This window comes from Oryctolagus cuniculus, chromosome 2 (assembly GCF_051225735.1).
Source record: "Oryctolagus cuniculus isolate XC-2025 breed Fujian yellow rabbit chromosome 2, ASM5122573v1, whole genome shotgun sequence".
Classification (NCBI taxonomy): Eukaryota; Metazoa; Chordata; class Mammalia; order Lagomorpha; family Leporidae; genus Oryctolagus; species Oryctolagus cuniculus.
In genome coordinates this window covers 55,733,724-55,755,970 of record NC_142868.1, presented here as the reverse complement: position 1 = coordinate 55,755,970, position 22,247 = coordinate 55,733,724, and the positions used below count along the sequence as shown (strand labels likewise).

Genomic DNA, 22,247 nt, shown 5'->3' with positions numbered 1-22,247 from the left:
CAAGAACATCAAAGATCTCTACAATGAGAATTACAAAACATTAAAGAAATAAAAGAAGATACAAAAAAATAGAAAAATCTACCGTGTTCATGGACTGAAAGAATCAGTATCATCAAAATTTCCAAACTACTGAAAGCAATTTACAGATTCAGTGCAATACCAATCAAATTACCAGAGACATCCTTCTCAGGTCTAGAAAAAACTATGCTAAAATTCATATGGAAACACAGGAGATCCCAAATAACTAAAGCAATCTTAAATAATAAAAACAAGCCAGAGGCATCACAATATGAGATTTCAAGACATACTACATTGCAGTTATAATCAAATAAGTCTGGTATTGGTACAAAAACAGATGGATAGACCAATGGAACAGAGTAGAAACTCTAGAAATCAATTCATGCATCTACAACCAACTTATCTTTAACAAAGAAGCTAAAATCAATCCCTTGAGCAAGGACAGTGTCTTCACCTGGATAAACTGGATCTCCCAATGCAGAAGTATCAAACAAGACCTCTACCTTACGCCTTACACAAAAATCCACTCAAAATGGATTAAAAAAACCTAAATCTGACCCAATACCATAAAATTAGTAGAGAACATTGGGGGAATCCTGCAAGATATTGAAAAAGGCAAACAGTTCTTGAAAGACACCAGAGGCAGAGGCAATTAAAGCCAAAATTGACAAATAAGATTCCATCAAATTGAGAAGCTTCTGCACTGCAAAAGAAACACTCAGCAAAGTGAAGAGGCAACCGACAGAATGGGAGAAATTATTTGCAATATATACTACTGATCAAGGATTAATAACCAGAATACATAAAGAGATCAAGAAATTAAACAACAAAACAAACTACCCAGTTAAGAAATGGACAAAGGACTTAAATAGCCAGTTTTGAAAGGAGGAAATCCAAATGGCCAAGAGACACATAAAGAAATGCTCAGGATCACTAGCCATCAGGGAAATGCAACTCAACCCAAATGTCTGCCAAATGAAGCCTGGATAAAGAAATTATGGGATATGTATACTATGGAATACTACATAGGAGTAAAAAAAAAATGAAATCCTGTCATTTGCAACAAAATGGATGAAACTGGAAAACATCATAATTACAATAAGCCAGTCCCAAAAGGACAAATACCATATGTTCTCCTTGATTGTGGAAATTAATAGAGCATCTAAATGATAATCTATAGAAATGAAAGTGACACTTTGAGGTGTCTGAATAGCCCTTGTCGCAACTGTTGAGGAACAGTTTTTTTTTTTTTTTTTTCATAATATTTGTTGAACTCTTCACTTAGTATAGAGTTAATCTTATATGTATAAAGTTAATTGAAAATAAATCTTAGTAAAAAATAAGAATAGGATTAGGAAAGGGAGGAGAAAGATGGGTGGGATTATACATATGGTGGGAAGCACTGGGAACCTGTCCTTATAATGTACCAGTCCACTTCAAATTTTGAATATATCATAACATGCTTTCTTGAGTAGACTCACCCAATGAATTTATGAAACTTTGAAAAAGTGAAGAAAAGAAATCTGCATTCTTCATCATTTCTGGATTACAGCTCAAATCAGTGAACAGTTCAAGGAGTCCTTGCCCTGGTTGATCTCAAGTCATTGCAAATTTTTGAAGCAGGAGGGCCAGTGATTACACCATAGTAGTCAAAAGAGACAGGAGCTGTGGCGTTTACGGCTTCCTATGAAACCAGCCATTTCCTCCAGATGATTTTGGATTTCTGAGTCTGTCAGCAGTGCTTCGAAGGAAAGAAAAGCAGGACTGTGGTCCACAAGCGAGAAAAGGGAATTGGTGAATCCAGACTACAGGAAGCCGGGCTGGCGCATTGCCAGAGTCACGTGGCCCGGCAGCCGTGACAGGTCCCGAGGTGGCGGTGCGTGCCACTTGGGGGCGGGAGCAGCCACACTCAGAACGCTCGGCCCAGCAGTCCCACCCAACTTATTCTTGGTCTTTCCTCATGGTCCGCAAGCACTAACTCAAAGAGGAGGGGCCCGGTCGTTCAGGCGGCGGGAGCTGAGGCAGGTCTCCACAATAGCAATGGTGGCCCACAGTGGAAAACTCGAATATAAATATTTAAATGAAAATGTCAGTTGTATGTTGACTTCAAGGTAGCTAGAAAAAACAAACCTGCCATTTGGGCACACAGCATGTTGCCTCTAAATGATGATGCTATCACGTTACTCATAATTCTCAAATACAGAGAAATCTTTCTGGAATACACCTGATTCTTCTTAATTAAAGATAACTGAACCTTGGAATTCTTGTGTGATGAACTAGTACTAATGAGAAAATAAAATTTCTAAAATTAGATATAATGAACCTTTAAATTTTTTTGCTCTGTGTAATCTCTGTGCATCCCTTCCCCACTACTCTCACATATCTCACTTTGTAAAAAATCTACTTTAAAAGGCTGTTGGTTCCTATGAAACACCACAGATCTGCAGATATTCTGAAGAATGAATGATGAAGGTTAAAGACTCTTTAGATAACTAGGGATGGAGAAAATGTTAGGGATTTTTTTTTTTTCCACAAGACTCCTTTCTGTTGAAGGACTGCTGATTTTCCTGGGTTGACATGGGTTTGCTTTTATGACCCAGCTATCCCACTCCTGGGAATATAGTCAAAGGAAGTTAAATCAGTGTATGAAAGGGATACCTGCACTTCCATGGTTATAGTAGCTTAATTTACCATATCAATGATACGGGACTCAACCAAATGCCCATAAGCTGATTAGGGTAAAAGTGATGTGTGTATATATACATGATAGAATATTACTCAGCCATGAAATAGAAATTGCAACAAAATGGATGAACTGGAAATCATTATAATAAATGAAATAAATAGACCCAGCAAGATAAATTACTTTTTCTCTAGAAGTTGAAAGAGAGTATAACTATTGTGGGATGTCATATTATTTAGTATGTTTATAAATATTGCTTCATTGAATCATTCCATATACATGACAGTATGCCCTTCTCTCCCCATGTTATGATCACTGTCATGAATCCTCCACTTCATGATACTAATATGTATGCTTTCAAGAAAAAAAGTCAACATATGAACTGAATAAGGTAAAATATTTAAAAATTGTAAAATTTTAACTAAAAAAATAATGAACATATTAAAAAACTGTCATAGGCTAGGCCATTAGCATAGAACAATATATCCATGTTTCATATTGGAACACCTGGGTTTGATACCCAACTCCAACTCCTAACTATAGCTTCCTGCTAATACAGACCTGGGAAGCAATGGTAATGGCTCAAGTAACAGGAGCCTGTCACCCACGTGAACCACCTGGATTGTGTTCCTGGTACCTGACTCTGGCCCTGGCCTAGCCACATTGTTGCAAGATTTGGGAAGTGAACTAGTGACCATGTGTGCTGTGTGTGTATGTGTCTGTCTCTGCCTTAAAAGTAAATAGAACTGCCTTAAATTCGCAGTGTTGAAAATCAAATCTACTAAGTAGAAGATCTTCCTAATAGTGTTTTTTTGTTTTTTGTTTGTTTGTTTAGACAGGCAGAGTGGACAGTGAGAGAGAGAGACAGAGAGAAAGGTCTTCCTTTGCCGTTGGTTCACCCTCCAATGGCTGCCGCGGCCGGTGCGCTGCAGCCGGCGCACCACGCTGATCCAATGGCAGGAGCGAAGTACTGCTCCTGGTCTCCCATGGGGTACAGGGCCCAAGGACTTGGGCCATCCTCCACTGCACTCCCTGGCCACAGCAGAGAGCTGGCCTGGAAGAGGGGCAACCAGGACAGAATCCGGCACCCCGACGGGGACTAGAACCCGGTGTGCGGTGCCGCAAGGCAGAGGATTAGCCTAGTGAGCCGCGGCGCCAGCCTGATAGTGTTTTAAAAACCTTTATTTAGAACAATATTATTTGTCTTTGAAATATTAATAATCTGAAAATTGAATATTGAAGTTTCAAAGTACTTCTCTCCATCCTACTACCACTTGTGAGCCAACTATACTCATTGATCCATGTGTCAGTTTTACATAATAACCACTTTTTTTTTTTTTTTTTTTTTTTTGACAGGCAGAGTGGACAGTGAGAGAGAGAGAGACAGAGAAAAAGGTCTTCCTTTGCCGTTGGTTCACCCTCCAATGGCCGCCGTGGCCAGCGCAATGCGGCCGGCGCACCGCGCTGATCCGATGGCAGGAGCCAGGAGCCAGGTGCTTTTCCTGGTCTCCCATGGGGTGCAGGGCCCAAGCACCTGGGCCATCCTCCACTGCACTCCCGGGCCACAGCAGAGGGCTGGCCTGGAAGAGGGGCAACCGGGACAGAATCCGGCGCCCCGACCGGGACTAGAACCCGGTGTGCCGGCGCCGCTAGGTGGAGGATTAGCCTAGTGAGCTGCGGCGCCGGCCCATAATAACCACTTTTTAAAAATATTTTATTTATTTATTTATTTGAAAGAGTTGCAGAGAGAGAGTGAGAGAGATCTTCTATCTGCTGGTTCACTCCCCGCCTGGGCCAATCCAAAGTTAGGAGCCAGAAGCTTCTTTTGGGTCTCTCATGTGCGTTCAGGGGCCCAAGGATGTGGGCCATCTTCTGCTTTCCCAGGTCACAGCAGAGAGCTGGATCAGAAGTGGAGCAGCCAGGACACAAACCTCTGCCTACATGGGATGCTGACACTGAAAGAGGCGGCTTTACCTACTACACCGCAGTGCCGGCCCCCATAACCACTTTTTGAAAATTTTTGAGGGATTGCATTAACATGGTGGAATAGGAAGGGAGCTTACTGCTCTAGGTTAGGAGAAGATAGTTTTAAAAAAGTGAGGAGAGTGCAGTCTCAGGGAAGAGTAAGGGAAAAAATGGCAGAGGAAACTCCACACAAATTAGAGGGAAACTGTGGACCTGCATGGAAGATGTGGATATGCACAACTCAGGACCCCAGCAGCCAAAAACCTCAGCAACTGCTCTCGAGTGAGTTGAGACCAGACTGCAGCAGCCCAAGCCACTGGCGATAAATCTGCAGGAAGAGCCAGGCAAGACTCCAGCTTGGAGCCCTGTGGAGGACAGTGTACCTGACAAACTAGAGGAGAAAAGAAAAGGGGGTACTCATATCTCTCTCCCTGATCAGCCTGCAACTGGCGTACTATAATCAGGCAATAGAGAGTGGGTGCCATTTTGGACATACGTAACAGTTATGCCAGCTTGTGTCTGTGTGCCCAGCAACCATCCAGGTAGAGATGCCTGAGTCTGGATGGGAGAACTGACAGGGGGTTGGGTGCTCATGACTGTGGAAGACTTGTGTGCCAGGACTGTGAAAACACTGTGGCTGCATGGGAGGGCTCAGGGTGTGGCTGGGACTTTGGGTAGTCCCAAATTATGGGTGGCTCCATATGCTCAGGGATCCCTAATTCCCTGGTGAGGGTCATTGCTACAGAATCTGTGCTTACACCGAAGACTGCAGAGATGCTTTGTGTGGATTTTGTGGCAGTGGGAACGAGTATTATACCCACTGGTCCTAGTTCCCAGGCACTGATCTTCTTTGAGGAGAGGAGGTGAGTTGAGACAACACCAACAGAGGTGAACAAACCTCCCCTCTCATTTAAAAAAAAAAAAAAGGATTTAACCACACCCAATTTGGGTATCATCTTGAATACTCCCTTCACCCTGGAGCACTGAAAAGAGCTCTCTAGCCATACCCGACACACACCTCTAGGTATTCACTGGAAAAGCAGAAACTCTGCTAATCCACAGAGGGATAGTTAAAGACTAAAGCCATCACAGGGGAAAAACAAAGAAGAAACCAATGATTATCTCCACAAATGCCGAATAACAAACTACCAATTCAAGAAACAAGAATAAGGAAACCAACATGATATCCCCAAAAGAACACAACACTTCAATTCCAGAACGTGAAGATGAAGAGACTGAAGCGATGCCAGAAATGGAATTCAAAAAATTGATTTTAGGATTACTTAGAAGTAATCAGAATCAAATCCACGAACCAATGAAATTTGTACATGACATGAAAGAAAATTTCTCCCACAAAACTGAGATCTCAAACAAAGAAAAATGAAATCTTGGAAATGAAGAATTCAGTAGAACAAACAAAAAGTGGAGTAGAAAGTCTTAAAAACAGAATTGGTGAAGCAGAATAAAGATTATCTGATTTAGAAGACAAATTGCAGGAAATTTTACAGTCAGACTGAATTTTAAGAAGAAATTAGAAAACTAAAAATATACTGTTGGAGACCTATAGGATACTTTCAACCGACCCAACATATAGGTCTTAGGAGTTCCTGAAGGCATGGAAAGAGAGAAAGGATTAGAAGGCCTTTTTAGTGAAATAGTAGCAAAACTTTCCTAATTTGGAGAAAGAAAGGGACATCCACTACAAGAAGCACATGGAACTCCTAATAGACATGGGCAAAAAAGATCTTCACCATGACACATTGTAGCAAACTCTCCACAGTAAAACATAAAGAAAATATTTTAAAACTTGCATGAAAGAAACACCAAATTAATTTCAGAGGATCTCCAATCAGACTCACAGCTGACTTCTCATCAGAAACCCTAAAGGCTAGGAGAGAATGGCAAGATTAATGCCAAGTCTTAAGAGAAAAGAACTGTCAACCCAGAATACTATAACCTGCAAAGGTCTCATTTATGAATGAAGGTGAAATAAATACCTTCCATAACAATCAGGCATTCTTACAGGAAATGACAGGCATTATAACTAGCCTCTAACTGGTAGGCCAAACACCTCCCCCATAGCCATTTTTTAGAAAGCTTTTATTTAATAAATATAAATTTCAAAAGTACAACTCTTGGATTATAGCAGTTTCCCCACCTCCATAACCACCCTCCCACCTGCAAACCATCCCATCTCCTACTCCCTCTCCTATCCCATTCACATCAAGATTCATTTTTAAATTATCTTTACATAAGAAAGATCAACTTAGTATATACTAAGTAAAGATTTCAACAGATTGCACCCACACAGACACACAAAGTATAAGGTACTGTTTTAATACTGATTTTACCATTAATTCACATAATACAACACATTAAGGACAGAGATCCTACATTGGGAGTAAGTGCACAGTGACTCTCATTGTTGATGTAATAATTGACACTGTTATTTATGACGTCAGTAATCACCCGAGGCTCTTGTCATGAGCTGCCAAGGCTATGGAAGCCTGTGGAGTTCACAAACACCAACCTTATTTAGACAAGGCTATAATCAAAGTGGAAGTTCTCTCCTTCCTTCAGAGAAAGGTATCCCCTTCTTTGATGGCCCATTCTTTCCACTGGGATCTCACAGAGATCTTTCTTTTAGGTCATTTTTTTGTCACAGTGTCTTGGCTTTCCATGCCTGAGAAACTCTCATGGGCTTTTTAGCCAAATCTGAATGACTTAAGGGCTGATTCTGAGGCCAGAGTACTGTTTAGGGCATTTGCCATTCTATGAATCTGCTGTGTATCCTGCTTCCCATGTTGCATCCTTCTCTCCTTTTTAATTCTATCAATTATTATTAGCAGACACTGGTCTTATTTATGTGATCCCTTTGACACTTAATCCTATCATTATGATCAATTATGAACTTAAACTGATCACTTTAACTAATAAGATGGCATTGGTACCTGCCACCTTAATGGGATTTGGATTCCATGGCATGTTTCTAGCTCTACCGTTAAACCCATAGACATTTTTAAGTGGTGAAATAGATCAGTGCCTTAATCAGTTTCCTAATTTCTAGTGTTTTCTTTTTAGATAATTCGTTTACTTTGCCTCTGAATTCTTGGACCAATATTGATATACAAGTATACTTTTAGAAATGTACTGATAATAGATGACTGACACCATAAAAGTAGAAATCAACAAAACCCACTATGCTTTGATTTGTGGTGAAACAAAATGCCTAGAGGTTTACTGTGTGTCAGTCAACTTGTTATTTTTCAGCAGTCACTTTTGCCTTGCTCAGAGAAGACTTCAATCGTTGAGTTTACTACTCTATGAAAGTAGTGGGTAGTGTACTAAGTGGCCACCTCAAATTTTGAAAGAGCAGTATTTCATGAATACCATTTATGTATGAAGATCAGTTAGTCTTGAAAAGAAGTGAAGAAATTTCATCTTGGGGAGAGGAAGTTAGTATCACATTCAGGATTTTGGTTATATTCTAGTAAGAATATAAATATAGCATTTACATGGTCTTATGGTGCTGCTTAAATGCTTCCTGTCCCAGTCTGAATGATGAATTAAGTTATATCAGGCATATAGTACAAACAAAAGGAACGTAAAGTTCAGAAATACTAATTTAGAATTTTGTATTGTATGCAAGTTACCAGGAAGTAGTAGAGGTTAAATCTAGGCTTCTGTAGAAGTTTTTATATTTCCTTGTATAACCTTTGCGCCTGCACATTTCCTGCTTTAGCTGTTGTGTAAACACTGTACTAGTTAAGCTAGAAAGATATAAGCTCTGTTTAGGTTCTCAAGATTCAGTGGCCTCATGATTTGGGGATAATCTGGTAGTCTAGTAGTAGTTTCATGTCACTGTCTCTTTGGGAGTTTGAAGAATCCAAGCATACCAATAAATAATTGAAAATTTTTCTAGGAAAGTAACTTTCAATTAGATTATAGTATTCCTTACTGGACCTAGAGGGTAGAGCAGGGAAAGCATGCTTTAAGGAATAGGAAAATTGTGTGTTTGTGTACTACTCAGAAGGAGGAAGGGCTTTGCTGAATGGTGTTAAGTTCATGGTTCAGGCCAATCATTTTATTTATTTTTAAAAATTTTTATTTTATTTATTTGAAAGCATTACAGAGAGAGAGAGAGAAAGAGAGGGAGAGAGGTCTTCTACCCTCTGGTTCATTCCCCAGATGGTAGCAATGGCTGGAGCTGAGCCTCTCTGAAGCCAGGAACCAGGAGCTTCCTCTGGTTCTCCCATGTAGGTGCAGAGGCCCAGGGACTTGGGAAATCCTCCATTGCTTTCCCAGGCACATCAGCAGGGAGCTGGATGAGAAGTGGAGCAGCTGGGATTGGAACCAATGCCTATATGGGATGCTGGCGCTGCAGGCCCAGGCTTTAGCCTGCTGCGCCATAGTGCTGGCTCCAAGGCCAAGTCATTTTTGTCCTGGAGTTGGGGAGTAGGAAGGAAGAGGGGGTATAAACTCCATGTATTTTTATAAATAATTGGGTCAATATCCTGAATATTAATCACCATGAATACTAAATGTCTTGGAGAAATTGTACTGATGTTTAATTTCCCTTACTGTGTATAATATGTAGCTCCCCAAGGACAAGCTAGCAGATGGTGAATTTAAAAAAAAGCTGACATCATTATACAGTAAAAGTACACATGGACTCTGACGTGGGTTAAACTCCCAGTGCAATCATTGGCCTGGTGAGGTGACCTTCTCCTGTCTTCCTTTTCCTTATCTGTAATTAGGTAAGTTTGTTGGCACTTTTAAACAGAGTTTAGCTAGCAGTTTTATACATGCTGTTTTTCCTCTCTGTTCTTTCTTGGATAATCATAAAATTATACATAATTTTAAGAATGCTTAAAGGCATGAAAATACTTGTTATGCAAATATGTTAGGAATTCATTATTTTAAATTTTAAGTGGAAAGAGGTAGAAGATTGCCACTACTTTGTGGAATGCCTTTTTTATCTCACTATAGAAATTTTAATTGTTTTTAGAATATATACTACTTTGTAGACTAATCTTTGTTTAAAATATGGTCATTTTAGCACTGGGAAGTTTTTAAAAATTTTTATTTATTTAAAAAGCAGATTGAGAGAGAGAAAGAGAGCTTCTATCTGCTGGTTCACTCCCCAAATGACTGTAAGGGCTGGGGACTTAGCCTGGCTGAAGCCAGAAGCCTGGAATTCCATCCTAGTCTCCCATGTGTGTGACAGGGGCCCAAGTACTTAGACGATTTTCTGCTGCTTTCCTAGGTGCATTAGCAGAAAGCTGAAAGTGAAACAGCTGGGACTCTAACCAGTGCTGACATGTGGGATGTTAGCAGTAGCTTAACCCACTGTGCCACAGTACTGGCCCCCATTGAGATGGTTTAAGGAAAGAGAACATTGTGGGGGAACAAGTAAAGACATACTTGTGTGTTGGGAATTATAGATCCTAAATTACTATGTGTATTACATTTGTAAAGATTTATTTTGCTCCTTTAGATAAAACTTAGGGATGAATCTGCGTTTTATACTTTTAAGATTTCCTGTATGACATAGGTTGCTTCCTGGCTCACCCACAATAAAATGAAGAAAAACGCAAGTGATCTGAGGAACAATAAAACTGGAAGAACAACTATTTCATGGAAGTTAATTATTTCACTATGTCTTCCTTATTCTCCCCAGTATAACCCACAGTTTATTTATTTATTTTTTTATTTTATTTATTTTTTTGACAGGCAGAGTGGACAGTGAGAGAGAGAGAGAGAGAAAGGTCTTCCTTTTCCATTGGTTCACCCCCCAATGGCTGCTGCGGCCAGCGCGCTGAGGCTGGTGCACCACACTGATCCGAAGCCAGGAGCCAGGTGCTTCTCCTGGCTTCCCATGAGGGTGCAGGGCCCAAGCACTTGGGCCATCCTCCACTGCACTCCTGGGCCACAGCAGAGAGCTGGACTGGAAGAGGAGCAACTGGGACAGAATCCAGCACCCTGACCAGGACTAGAACCCGATGTGCCGGCATCGCAGGCGGAAGATTAACCTATTGAGCCGCGACGCCGGCCTAACCCACAGTTTAACTTTGAGTTGTTGTTACTTTACACTCCAAAGCTTTAAAACTTCTGCCTAGTGTATTAGATTAAGAAAGCTGAGGTACTGATACTGGGTTAATTAAAAGGCTTAGTAAATGTATTATTTTCTTATTTGTGTTTGTCTTGTTTCTGTTTTTATGTTTGAATAGTTGCTGTTTTTAATTATTCAGTTCAGCAACTTCATAATTTTCTCAAACATTTTTCTCCATATTATGAATATCTAAAAATAAAAGGCCCTATTGCTCTTTTATTTGTTTCAGAGTTGGACTGCAACTGTTATACGGTGCCATGTAAGAACTGTTCATTTTTTTTTAAACTTTTATTTAGTAGATATAAATTTCCAAAGTACAGTTTATGGGTTACAATGGATCCCCCCCCCCATAATTTCTCTCCCACCCAAACCCTCCCATCTCCCGCTCCCTCTCCCATTCCATTCACATCAAGATTCATTTTCAATTATCTTTATATACAGAAGATCAATTTAGTATATATTAAGTAAAGATTTCATCAGTTTGCCCCCACACAAAACACAAAGTGCAAAATACTGTTTGAGCACTAATCATAGCATTAATTCACATTGAACTACACATTAAGCACAGAGATCTTACATGAGGAGCAAGTGCACAGTGACTCCTGTTGTTGACTTAACAAATTGACACTCTTGTTTAAGTGACTCCTGTTGTTGACTTAACAAATTGACACTCTTGTTTAAGCAGTCTCCCCAGGCTCTAGTCATGAGTTCCTAAGGCCATGGAAGCCTCCTGAGCTCGCCAACTTTGATCTTATTTCGACAAGGCCATAGTCAAAGTGGAAGTTCTCTCCTCCCTTCAGAGAAAGGTACCTCCTTCTTTGATGGCTCATAGACGCTTATGCTACTCAGTGTCAGGCTGAAGCTTAAGAAGTAACAATTGCTCAAGCAATTGAACTAAAATATGCACCTGGACTAATTGCTGCACTGGCATATGAAACAGCCAATTCCTATCAAAAAGCTGATTATACGTTATCCAGCTTGGAGCCTGCATACTCTGCTAAATGGAGAAAATATCTTCACTTGAAAATGTTTCTACACAGCTTATGCTTACTGTTATTGTCAGATTTTGTTGGCTAGTGATAAATGGTGAAACAATCAGGTCCCTCCAAGAAGCAGAAAAATTTTATGCTAAAGCAGAAGAACTATGCAAAGAATATGGAGAAACCAAAGGACCTGGACAGTCAAACCATCAAGATACTTGTTCTTCAGGAAACTTGGAAACCTTGTGAAGAACACACTAGAAAAATGTCAGAGAGAAAATGGGTTTTATTTACTTTCAAAAAATGCTAGCTGAAGCTCCACAACTAGAACTCAAAGCAAATTATGGTCTCGTAGAGCCTGTACTTTTTGAATTTCCTCCTACAAGTACTCACTGGATACTAGAAATATTGGCTGCCTTTGATCTCACCAAGAGACCCAAGGATGATAGTGCCAAACTAAAACCAGAAGATGTGAAACCTGTTAAAAGAACCAGATATCAAACTCAAAAGGTCACTAGTTTCTACCTATCCTTACATACTCCTGGAATAAGGTGCAATTAAAATTTACTGCTAGTAGATAAGACAAACCATGGATCTTCAGTTCATTTTTCTTAAAATGATTTCTCTGAAACTTTTTGAATTATTACATTCAGAGGGAACCTGCCTCCAGTTTATTTGTTCTTGGTTTTGATAAAGTAGAGATGCTTCCATGCTTTGTTTCCAGATTCTCCTTTTTAATCAGGACAATGCCTGAAAGATCTTATTGTGCCCCTAAAGGGTGTATTTGGGGATTAATCTTTTTTTGAACTCTGGGTAATAGTAATTTCAGATTAATATATAATGGGCGTAAATCATGTAACTTTCACATTCAGGAATATTTTCACAAAAAAAGTTTATGTTCCTCCTTATTTGATACCTGAAGAATGACAGCAATTAGTTTTTAACAAAGATAGGGTTTTTTTCCCCCCTCACCATTGTATTTGTTTTAATACAGACCTAAAATGGTCTGAGTCATTTATAATTTCTGGTAGAAAAAGAGTGGCTTAAAGATCAGAACACTTTCAAACCAAATCCCTTAAATAGATTAGAATCTATAATTTACTTTAAAATCAGTGTTTATAGGTATGGTGACTCTTTTAAGAATACATCTCTATTTTTGTAGCCCTATGTTTCATTCTGTTTTAATAACCCTAAGTTGATTTTTACAAGTGCCTTTTCTAATGAGCTTTTTACTTAGAGAAATAACTTTGTTAACGGTTTTTAATGTTTCTTATAGAAGACAGTACAAATGCAAAATGTTTTTTGAAGTAAAAATTTACAACTCTGCCTTTCAAATAGATAAATAAATCTTAAAAAAAAGAAATAGTAGTGTGTATTGAGAACTTGCTGTTTGCCAGGCACTGTGCTGAGCAGTTACACAACTAAACCATTAGTTCCACAGAACAGCCCTGTGAGGAATGAATAAAATCTGCAAAAAGTGCTAAGGTAGTAATGTACATTTCATTATGAAGAATAGCTAGAATATGCCCAAGTCAATATTGTCATCAGATGAGTGATTCCTTTAATCCTGTATCGTGGTTTACACTGTTTAGAGACACTCCTTAGGAAAGGCTACACAGAGTCAGTGTGTTTTTTTTTTTTTAATATACAGAATCGTTAATTTCTGCTTACAGTATGATATTTAATATTTGAAGCAGCAGTTTCCAGAGTAAGTGGAGTAATAACAAATAAGCATTTAGTTTTATTTTGCTGTCTACAGGAAAAAAATTTATCAAACTTCCCCATATCTTGTGTGATCCCCATTATGAAGTCCATCATTGTCTTTTTTTTTTTTTTTTTTTTTTTTTTTTGACAGGCAGAGTGGACAGTGAGAGAGAGAGACAGAGAGAAAGGTCTTCCTTTTGCCGTTGGTTCACCCTCCAATGGCCGCCGCGGCCAGCGCGCTGCGGCCGGCGCACCGCGCTGATCCGATGGCAGGAGCCAGGAGCCAGGTGCAAGCACTTGGGCCATCCTCCACTGCACTCCCTGGCCACAGCAGAGGGCTGGCCTGGAAGAGGGGCAACCGGGACAGAATCCGGCGCCCCGACCGGGACTAGAACCCGGTGTGCCGGCGCCGCTAGGCGGAGGATTAGCCTAGTGAGCCGCGGCGCCGGCCCCATCATTGTCTTTGCTGTAAGCCATTTACTGACAAAATCATACACAGTACTACAGAGCTCTTTTCTTTCTACCTATAAGACTTATTTATCTTAGGTAATAGAGCCTATTAATCTAGTTACTAAATTTCACACTGACATTTTTGTGGATTCTATTACCATACTATACATGAAATGGAAACATGTATTATATTCAGTGCTTCTATAGAACCTAGTAAATATTGGTATTACTTTAAAACAGTAATTAAACATTCTGTTGGCTCAGCAAAGGTAATACTGTGACTAAAATACCCCATCCCATCATATTTAATGCTTTCTGACATGGTGTTGGGAATTTGGAGAAATCATCAAATGTAAAGTTGTGTGACAATTGTAGAGAGATATAACTGTTTGTATTAACTGCATTTGGTACCAAGCAGTGACAGCTAACATATTACTTCTGCTAAAGGTGTTATTTGTATGTTATCTTTTCATTCATGAAAAAAGTAATTTAACTTATAAAAATAAATATATTCACCTACTTGAAAGAGTGAGAATGAGATATCTGTTGGTTCACTCCACAAATGCCTACCAACAGCCATGGCTGGTCCAGGACAAGCCATGAACTCCATGAGGGATTTTTCCTATGTGGGTGGCAGTGACTCAAATACTTGAGCCATCATTTGCTGCCTCCTAAGATACATTAGCAGGAAGCTGAATCAGAAACAGAGATGCCATGACTCAAACTAAAACTCAATATGAGATGCAGGCATTTCAAGCTGTGGCTTAAACTGCTGCAACATAAAGCCCACTGCATGACTGACATTTGTAAACTTGGAAAAATCATTCTCGGCTGGCGCCGCAGCTCAATAGGCTAATCCTCCACCTGTGGCACCAGTACACCAGGTACTAGTCCCGGTCGGGGCACCGGATTCTGTCCCAGCTGCCCCTCTTCCAGGGCAGCTCTCTGCTGTGGCCCGGGAGGGCAGTGGAGGATGGCCCAAGTCCTTGGGCCCTGCACCCGCATGGGAGACCAGGAGAAGCACCTGGCTCCTGGCTTCGGATCAGCATGGTGTGCGGCCGCAGCGGCCATTGTGGGGTGAACCAATGGAAAGGAAAAGGAAGACCTTTCTCTCTGTCTCACTGTCCATTCTGCCTGTCAAAAAAAAAAAAAAAAAAAAAAAAGAAAAGAAAAGAAAAAAAGAAAGAAAAAATCATTCTCACATTTAGCATAACTAGGAATCAAAGACAAGGCAAACACTCAACACATGGCAGGCATGTCCCAAAGAGGGAGAAAAAAGTTAGAGACAGTTATTTTTAAATAGAATTATAGGAAAAGTGGGAAAGGTATCTCCATTCATTAGGAAACAAAAAATACTCAACAATATATATGACTTATGCTATTAGCTTTTTTGATTTTCTACAACAAAAAAGGCAAATATTCCTTAAGGGTTACTTAAATAAACTTCCTTTTTTTCTTACTCTTTTTGGATTTAATCAGCCCATCTAAGTCATAAATCATTACATAAGATATGTTTACTTTTAAATACAAGGACTTGTTATTTAAGCTAAAGAAGTAGAAACAAATCAGATTAAATGTTTCAAAGCCATTCTCTTTACCTTTTTTAAAAAAAATATTTATTTATTTGAAAGTCAGTTACACAGAGAGGACAGGCAGAGAAAGAGGTCTTTCATCCACTGGTTCACCCCCAATTGGTCACAACGGCCGAAGCTGCGCCAATCCGAAGTCAGGAGCCAGGAGCTTCTTCTGGGTCTCCCATGTGAGTGCAGGGCCCCAAGGACTTGAGCCATCTTCTACTGCTTTCCCAGGCCATAGCAGAGAGCTGGATTGAAAATGGAGCAGGCAGGTCTCGAACTAGGGCCCATCTGGGATGCCAGCACTGCAGGCAGTGGCGTTACCTGCTAAGCCACAGCACCAGCCCCTTATTTTACCTTTAGTAAGTGATTTTTGCCAAGGTATAACAAAAAGTTTTAATATTTACTTTTCTCTTTATGTCACATTAACTGAGCAGAGGTTATGGACTCTTATAAAACCACTATAAGACTATAAGACTTTCTGGCTGGGCTTTCCTTCAATTTAGTCACAGATGTATAGGCGGCTCAAATAAGAATGGCTGGCATTCTTCCTGAAAAATAATTAATGAAGAATAAAATAAAGCCACATTCATTAAAACCTTCTTTAGGTTTTCAAATAGGATGTTGGAAAAAATAATCTGAGAACAACTATGGAGTATATATTTATATATTTTGCCCAATCCTTGAATGATATCAACAATTCTTTTCTCCAGCTAAAAAAGACCCAGCAAAACTGGGAAGGGCACAATATTTTTGGCTCTATCATATTTGCAAGTGAATACCACTCTTCAATATTTTGAAGTTAACCATGCTTTCACAAACCCTATATTTACTTCAAATAGAAGAGTTATATATGCCATGGTTGAGAGTCTCAAGAAGCTACAAGAAGAGTTCTTAATTTGATCCATAAAATATTTCTTTTTTTGTAAATTTTATTTAAGGTATGCAATGTTCATGTATTTCCTATATACAGATTAAGGAACATAGTGATGCTTTCTACCTTACCCTCCAGTTAACTTTATACTCATAAGATTAACCCTACACTAAGCAAAGAATTCAACAAATAGTACAAAAAAGCACTGTTCCTCAACAGTCAAGACAAGGGCTATAAACACTCATCAAATCTCAAAATGTCAATTCCACACCTATACAAAACATATGGTATTTGTCTTTTTGGGACTGGCTTATTTCACTAAGTCTAATGGTTTCCAGTTGCACCCATTTTGTTGCAAAACAGAGAATTTCATTTTTTTTTTTTTACTTCTGTGCAGTATTCTATAGTGTATGAATACCACAATTTCTTAGTCCAGTCTTCAGTTGATGGACATCTGGGTTGATTCCACATATTAACTATTCTGAAATTGAGCTTCAATAAACATGGGGGTAGAGATCACTTTTTTTTTTTTTTTTTGAAAGGCAGCAATTAGAGAGAGAGAGAGAGAGAGAGAGAAAGGTCTTCATTTTTCTGTTGGTTCACCCCACAATGTGGCCACTATGGCTGGTGGGTTGCGGCTGGTGCGCTGCCCGATCTGAAGCCAGGAGCCAGGTACTTCCTCCTGGTCTCCCATGCAGATGCAGGGCCCAAAGACCTGGGCCATCCTACACCGCACTCCCGGGCCACAGCAGAGAGCTGGACTGAAAGAGGAGCAACTGGGACAGAATCCCGCAACCCAACCAGGACTAGAACCAGGAGTACCAGCGCCACAGGTGGAGGATTAGCCTAGTGAGCTATAGCGCCCCGGCCCCAGATCACTCTTTCATATGTTGATTTTATTTCCTTTGGGTTAATTCCCAGGAGTAGGATGGCTGGGTCATATTGTAGGTCTATATTCAGATTTCTGAAGCATTTCCATGCTGTCTTCCACAGTGGTTACACAATTTACATTCCCACCAGCAGTGGATTAGGGTACTTTCCCCCTCACATCCTCGCCAGTGTTTATCATTTGTTGATTTTTGTATGAGAGCCATTCTAACTGGGGTGAGGTGAAACCTCATTGTGGTTTTGATTTGCATTTCCCTGAGGGCTAGTGATCCTGAGCATTTTCTCAAGTGTCTGTTTGCCATTTGAATTTTGTCTCTAGAAAAATGCCTGTTTAAGTCCTTTGCTCATTTTTTAACTGGATCATTTGTTTTGTTGTTGAGTTTCTTGAGCTCTTTATAGATTCTGGATATTAGTCCTTTATCAGTTTCACAGTTCACAAATATTTTTTCCCATTCTGTCAGTTGCCTCTTTACTTTGCTGTGTTTCTTTTGCAATGCAGAAGCTTCCCAGCTTGATATAATCCCAGTTTTCAATTTTGACTTTGATTGGCTGTGCTTCTAGGGTCTTTCCCAAGAAGTCTTTACTTATACCAATGTCTTGTAAGGTTTCTCAATAATTCTCTAGTAATTTGATGGTACTGAGTCATAGATTTAGGTCTTTGTGATCCATCTGAAGTAGATTTTGTATAAGGTGTAAGGTAGGGGTCTTGTTTCATACTACCACATGCAGAGATCCAGTTTTCTCAGCACTATTTGTTGAAGACACTGTCCTTGCTCCAGGGATTGATTTTAGCTCCTTTGTTAAAGATAAGTTGGTCGTAAAGTGTGTAGATTGATATCTGTTGTTTCTATTCTATTTCACTGGTCTACACATCTATTTCTTTTTTCAAGTACCAGGCTGTTTTGATTGTAACTACCCTGTAGTATGTTTTGAAATATGGCATTGTGATGCCTCCAACTTTTTTTTTTTTTTTTCATATAAGATTGCTTTAGCTATTCAGGGTCTCTTGTGTTTCAATATGAATTTCAGCATTGTTTTTTGTAGGTCTGAGAAGAATATCTTTGGTATTTTGATTGGGATCTCATCGAATCTGTACATTGCTTTTGGTAGTGCAGATATTTTGACAATATTTCTTTAAAATACTAAGGTATGGGGCCGGCACTGAGGCATAGTAGGTTAAAGCCCTGGAATCCTATATGGGCACTGGTTCGATTTCCAGCTGCTCCACTTCTGATCCAGCTCTCTGTTATGGCCTGGGAAAGCAGTAGAAGATGGCCCAAGCTCTTGGGCCCCTGCATCCGCATGGGAGACCCAGAAGCTCTGGCTCCTGGCTTCAGATCAGTGCAGCTCCAGCCATTGCGGCCATTTGGGGAGTGAACCAGTGGATGGAAGACCTCTCTTTCTCTGCCTCTGCCTCTCTGTAACTTAAATAAATCTTTTTAAAAATAAAGTAAAACACTAAGATATTAGGGCCAGCACTGTGGCATAGTGCCTCAGTGCTGCAGTGCCAGCATCGCATATGGGTACCAGTTTGAGTACAAGCTGCGCCATTTCCCATCCAGCTCCCTGCTAATGTGCCTGGAAAAGCATAAAAGGATGGCCCAAGTACCTGGGCCCCTGTACCAATGTGGAAAACCCAGAAGAAGGTCATGCTCCTGGCTTCATATTGACCCAGTTCTAGCTGCTGCAGCTATTTGGGGAATGGGCCAATAGATGGAGGATCCCTCTCTCTCTCCCTCACTTCCTCCCTCCCTCCCTCCCTCTCTCTAACTCTAGGTTTCAAATAAATAAATAAATCTTAAAAAATACTAAGGTATTTAGAAATCATCTTTTTTAGTATATTTTCAGAAGGGAATTTCAGAAATTTGTCAAAAGGTTTAAAAAAAATTTAAAAATCAACCACCCTGATCTCCCTGGGCTGAATGCAAGTTTATTTTAATTGATCACCATCACAGAAACATTCTCTGTCAGCCTTCTCCGAAACCTCCAATTGTGGACAGAATTTTCTGATGCCACCACACAGGGAGCAACTATTAATGAAACTGCATGCCTATGTTTCCTCATTGTAGCAATCCTTTACTTAAATGTTAAAATATAATCATACATTTCAAGTGATCAAAATTTCCAATCTTGACAGTGATTTTTAATTAAAAAAGTATCTACCAAGTAGAAAAATCTACACATGTAAAGTAATAAGATTTCCATCACTTTTATTCCATTACTCTAAAAGCACTTTGTAGTCATTTATTCCATCCTATAATTGAGAGCCCATTTGCCAAAATTATAATGGATTTTTTATTCATTTCAAATCATCTAGCAAGAATTAGCAGACTTTTGAACAAGAAGTTTTTAATGTTTCCTTTCAAAAGAAAAGATGTAAAACCTTGCAAATAGATCACAAGGGTAACAAATACTAAGACACATGGTATACCTTGCTTAAAAGATTAATTCTGTATGAGTAGGATCTGAAGAATAAAATAGTCTCATAAGAATTATATGGCAAAATGCTAAACTGCCAGAAGAAAAACTTGCTGGGGCTAAGTCATCCCAAGTAAGCATAGGTAAACTCTATACCTAATGAGATAGGTATTTTAGAAAATGCCTAAAATTAGTTTTGACAAAGCTACACAAAGTGGCCTTTGGTTTTGTAGATCCACAGACTGCTGACAAAGAACCCTAGTACAGTACACTGTATCAAAGGGTAAATTTTTCTAGGTAAAGAATTTGCTACACAAAGGAATATTTTTTTTTGACAGGCAGAGTTAGAGTGAGAGAGAGAGAAAGGTCTTCCTTTTTCCGTTGGTTCACCCCCCACATGGCTGCTACAACCGGTGCACTGCACCGATCCAAAGCCAGAAGCCAGGTTCTTCCTCCTGGTCTCCCATGCAGGTGCAGGGCCCAAGCACTTGGACTATCCTCCACTGCCTTCCTGGGCCACAGCAGAGAGTTGGGCTGGAAGAAGAGCAACTGGGACAGAATCCAGCACCCCAACCGGGTCTAGAACCTGGGGTGCTGGCTCCACAGGTGGAGGATTAGCCTAGTGAGCCATGGCGCCAGCCACAAAGAAATATTTTTCATTGCCAAATTTAACAATCAAGTAAATGAAATCTCTTATTTGATTGAACCTCACCAGATTGTTTCTGAGTCACTTTTGAGATGTTATAAAACTATCAGCTACAAATCTAAATGGAATTTCCCTATAGGGAAGGGTATTGTGGCACAGTGGATTGATTAAGCAGCCACCCGGGACATTCACATCCCATATTCGAGTTTCAGTTTGAGTCCTGGATACTCCATTTCCAATCCAGTTCCCTGGTAATATATCTAGGAAGTTCTGGAGTCCCTATTATCCACATGGGAGACCCAGATGAAATTCCTGGTTCCTGGCTCAGCCCTGGATGTTGTGGCCATTTGAGGAATGAACCACTGGATGAAAGGTGTGTATGTGTGTGTAGAGAGACAGAGAGACAGAGAGGGAGGGAGGGAGGGAGGGAGGGAGGGATAGAGAGAGAGAGACGGACTCTGCCTTTCAAAGACATAAATTAAAAAAAAAATATCAATTCCCTATCATTCTCCCTTCCTATTTTCTATACCTGAACATTTTTACTCAGATCTTTGACATATTCTGGCAAAATGACACTGGCATGACTCACTTAAGTATATTGCTAATTTTGTTTCATGCTAGAGTTGAAAGGGAACTATTTTTGCAGCAATAGATGTTAATAAAAATGAATATGAAATATTTACCTTGAATTAAACGCTATAAAAAAAGTGAAGTGTAATAGTAAATGCTGACAACTAAAGAACTTCTAGAGCACTTCAAGCATTCTTGTTTAGGGACTTTAGTCTTGCAGTGTGCAACTGTATCTTATCGTTCTAGTCTTTTACTGTTCAGCCTCTCTGAGGAATAAATCACAAAAAAATTTCTCACAGAAGTATAAAGATATTGCATTAATGTTACCAAAATACTTCTTCAAAAAGTGTTAATTCTGAGAACTCTGTAAAAGTGTTCAAAAGTGTCTTCTGCTATACTACATTCTAAATGTGAGACTACTGTTTTACTTCAATAACTAGAATTAATGGGTTAGTTTTAAATCAAGCGTTCCAGCTGGATACAGGTATTCAGAAAACTGTAAAGGATACTTGCAAACCTCACTCACATTAGAGAAGTTGATAGTAGGTTTTATTTGGCATTTTTATTAAAAGGAAAAATCAGAAATCAAAGGAGAATTAAAAACACTAAAGCATATTATAAAATAATAAATAGAAATGCTGGGGATGGCATTTGGCACAGCAGTGAAGTCACTACTTGGAATACCCACATCACAAATCAGAGTGAATTGTTGGAGTCCAGGCTTCCAACTAGATTCTGCAAATTCACACCTGGGGTGGCAACAGGTGGCTCAAGTACTTGGGTCCCTGATACTCAGGTGGGAGACTCAGATTAAGATCTGAACTCTTGGCTTTGACCTGACTCCACCTTGGTTGTTGCAGGCATTTGGGGGAGTGAAGCAGTGGATAAAAGACCGACCTCTCTCTACATAAAATAAAAAGGAAAATTTGAATAAGAGAAAGAAATACTGATCATCTTTTCATAAGAATGACCACACACAAAGTTTGGGCAGTTTCTCAATTAATTCCCATTTAATTAATACCAATTAGTTTTACAAGGTATACAACTTACCAATGAATACATAGTTTTCACAGTAAGTAGCTCAATACAGAAACAATAAGGTATATTGTAAAATAATTTCATAAAGGTAATAACTACAAATACTAAAATGATATTTAAGCCAGATACTCATTAAGTATGTAAGAATACTATTGAAGAGAATAGCACACCTCTTGGGGCCCAAATGAATCCCTAAACCTAGGGAATCAATAAAAATTAAAGATGAAAAAGTTATTCGGTCATCTATTCTATACTCTTACAAAACAGTTCCCAGTAGTATGTGATTTAATTTTAATTCATCTGGTTTAAGATATTCTTGCTAATAAC

General features: G+C 39.5%; 1 protein-coding gene and 1 pseudogene across 4 annotated transcripts in view; one reads left to right on the top strand and one right to left on the bottom strand.

Annotated features, from left to right (window-relative positions):
• GALNT7 (polypeptide N-acetylgalactosaminyltransferase 7) overlaps positions 1-22,247 on the bottom strand; it is a 182,651-nt gene that overhangs the window by 147,647 nt on the left and 12,757 nt on the right. The gene's annotated exons all lie outside the window — the stretch shown is intronic.
• LOC103346110 (BRO1 domain-containing protein BROX pseudogene) lies at positions 11,607-14,090 on the top strand (annotated as a pseudogene).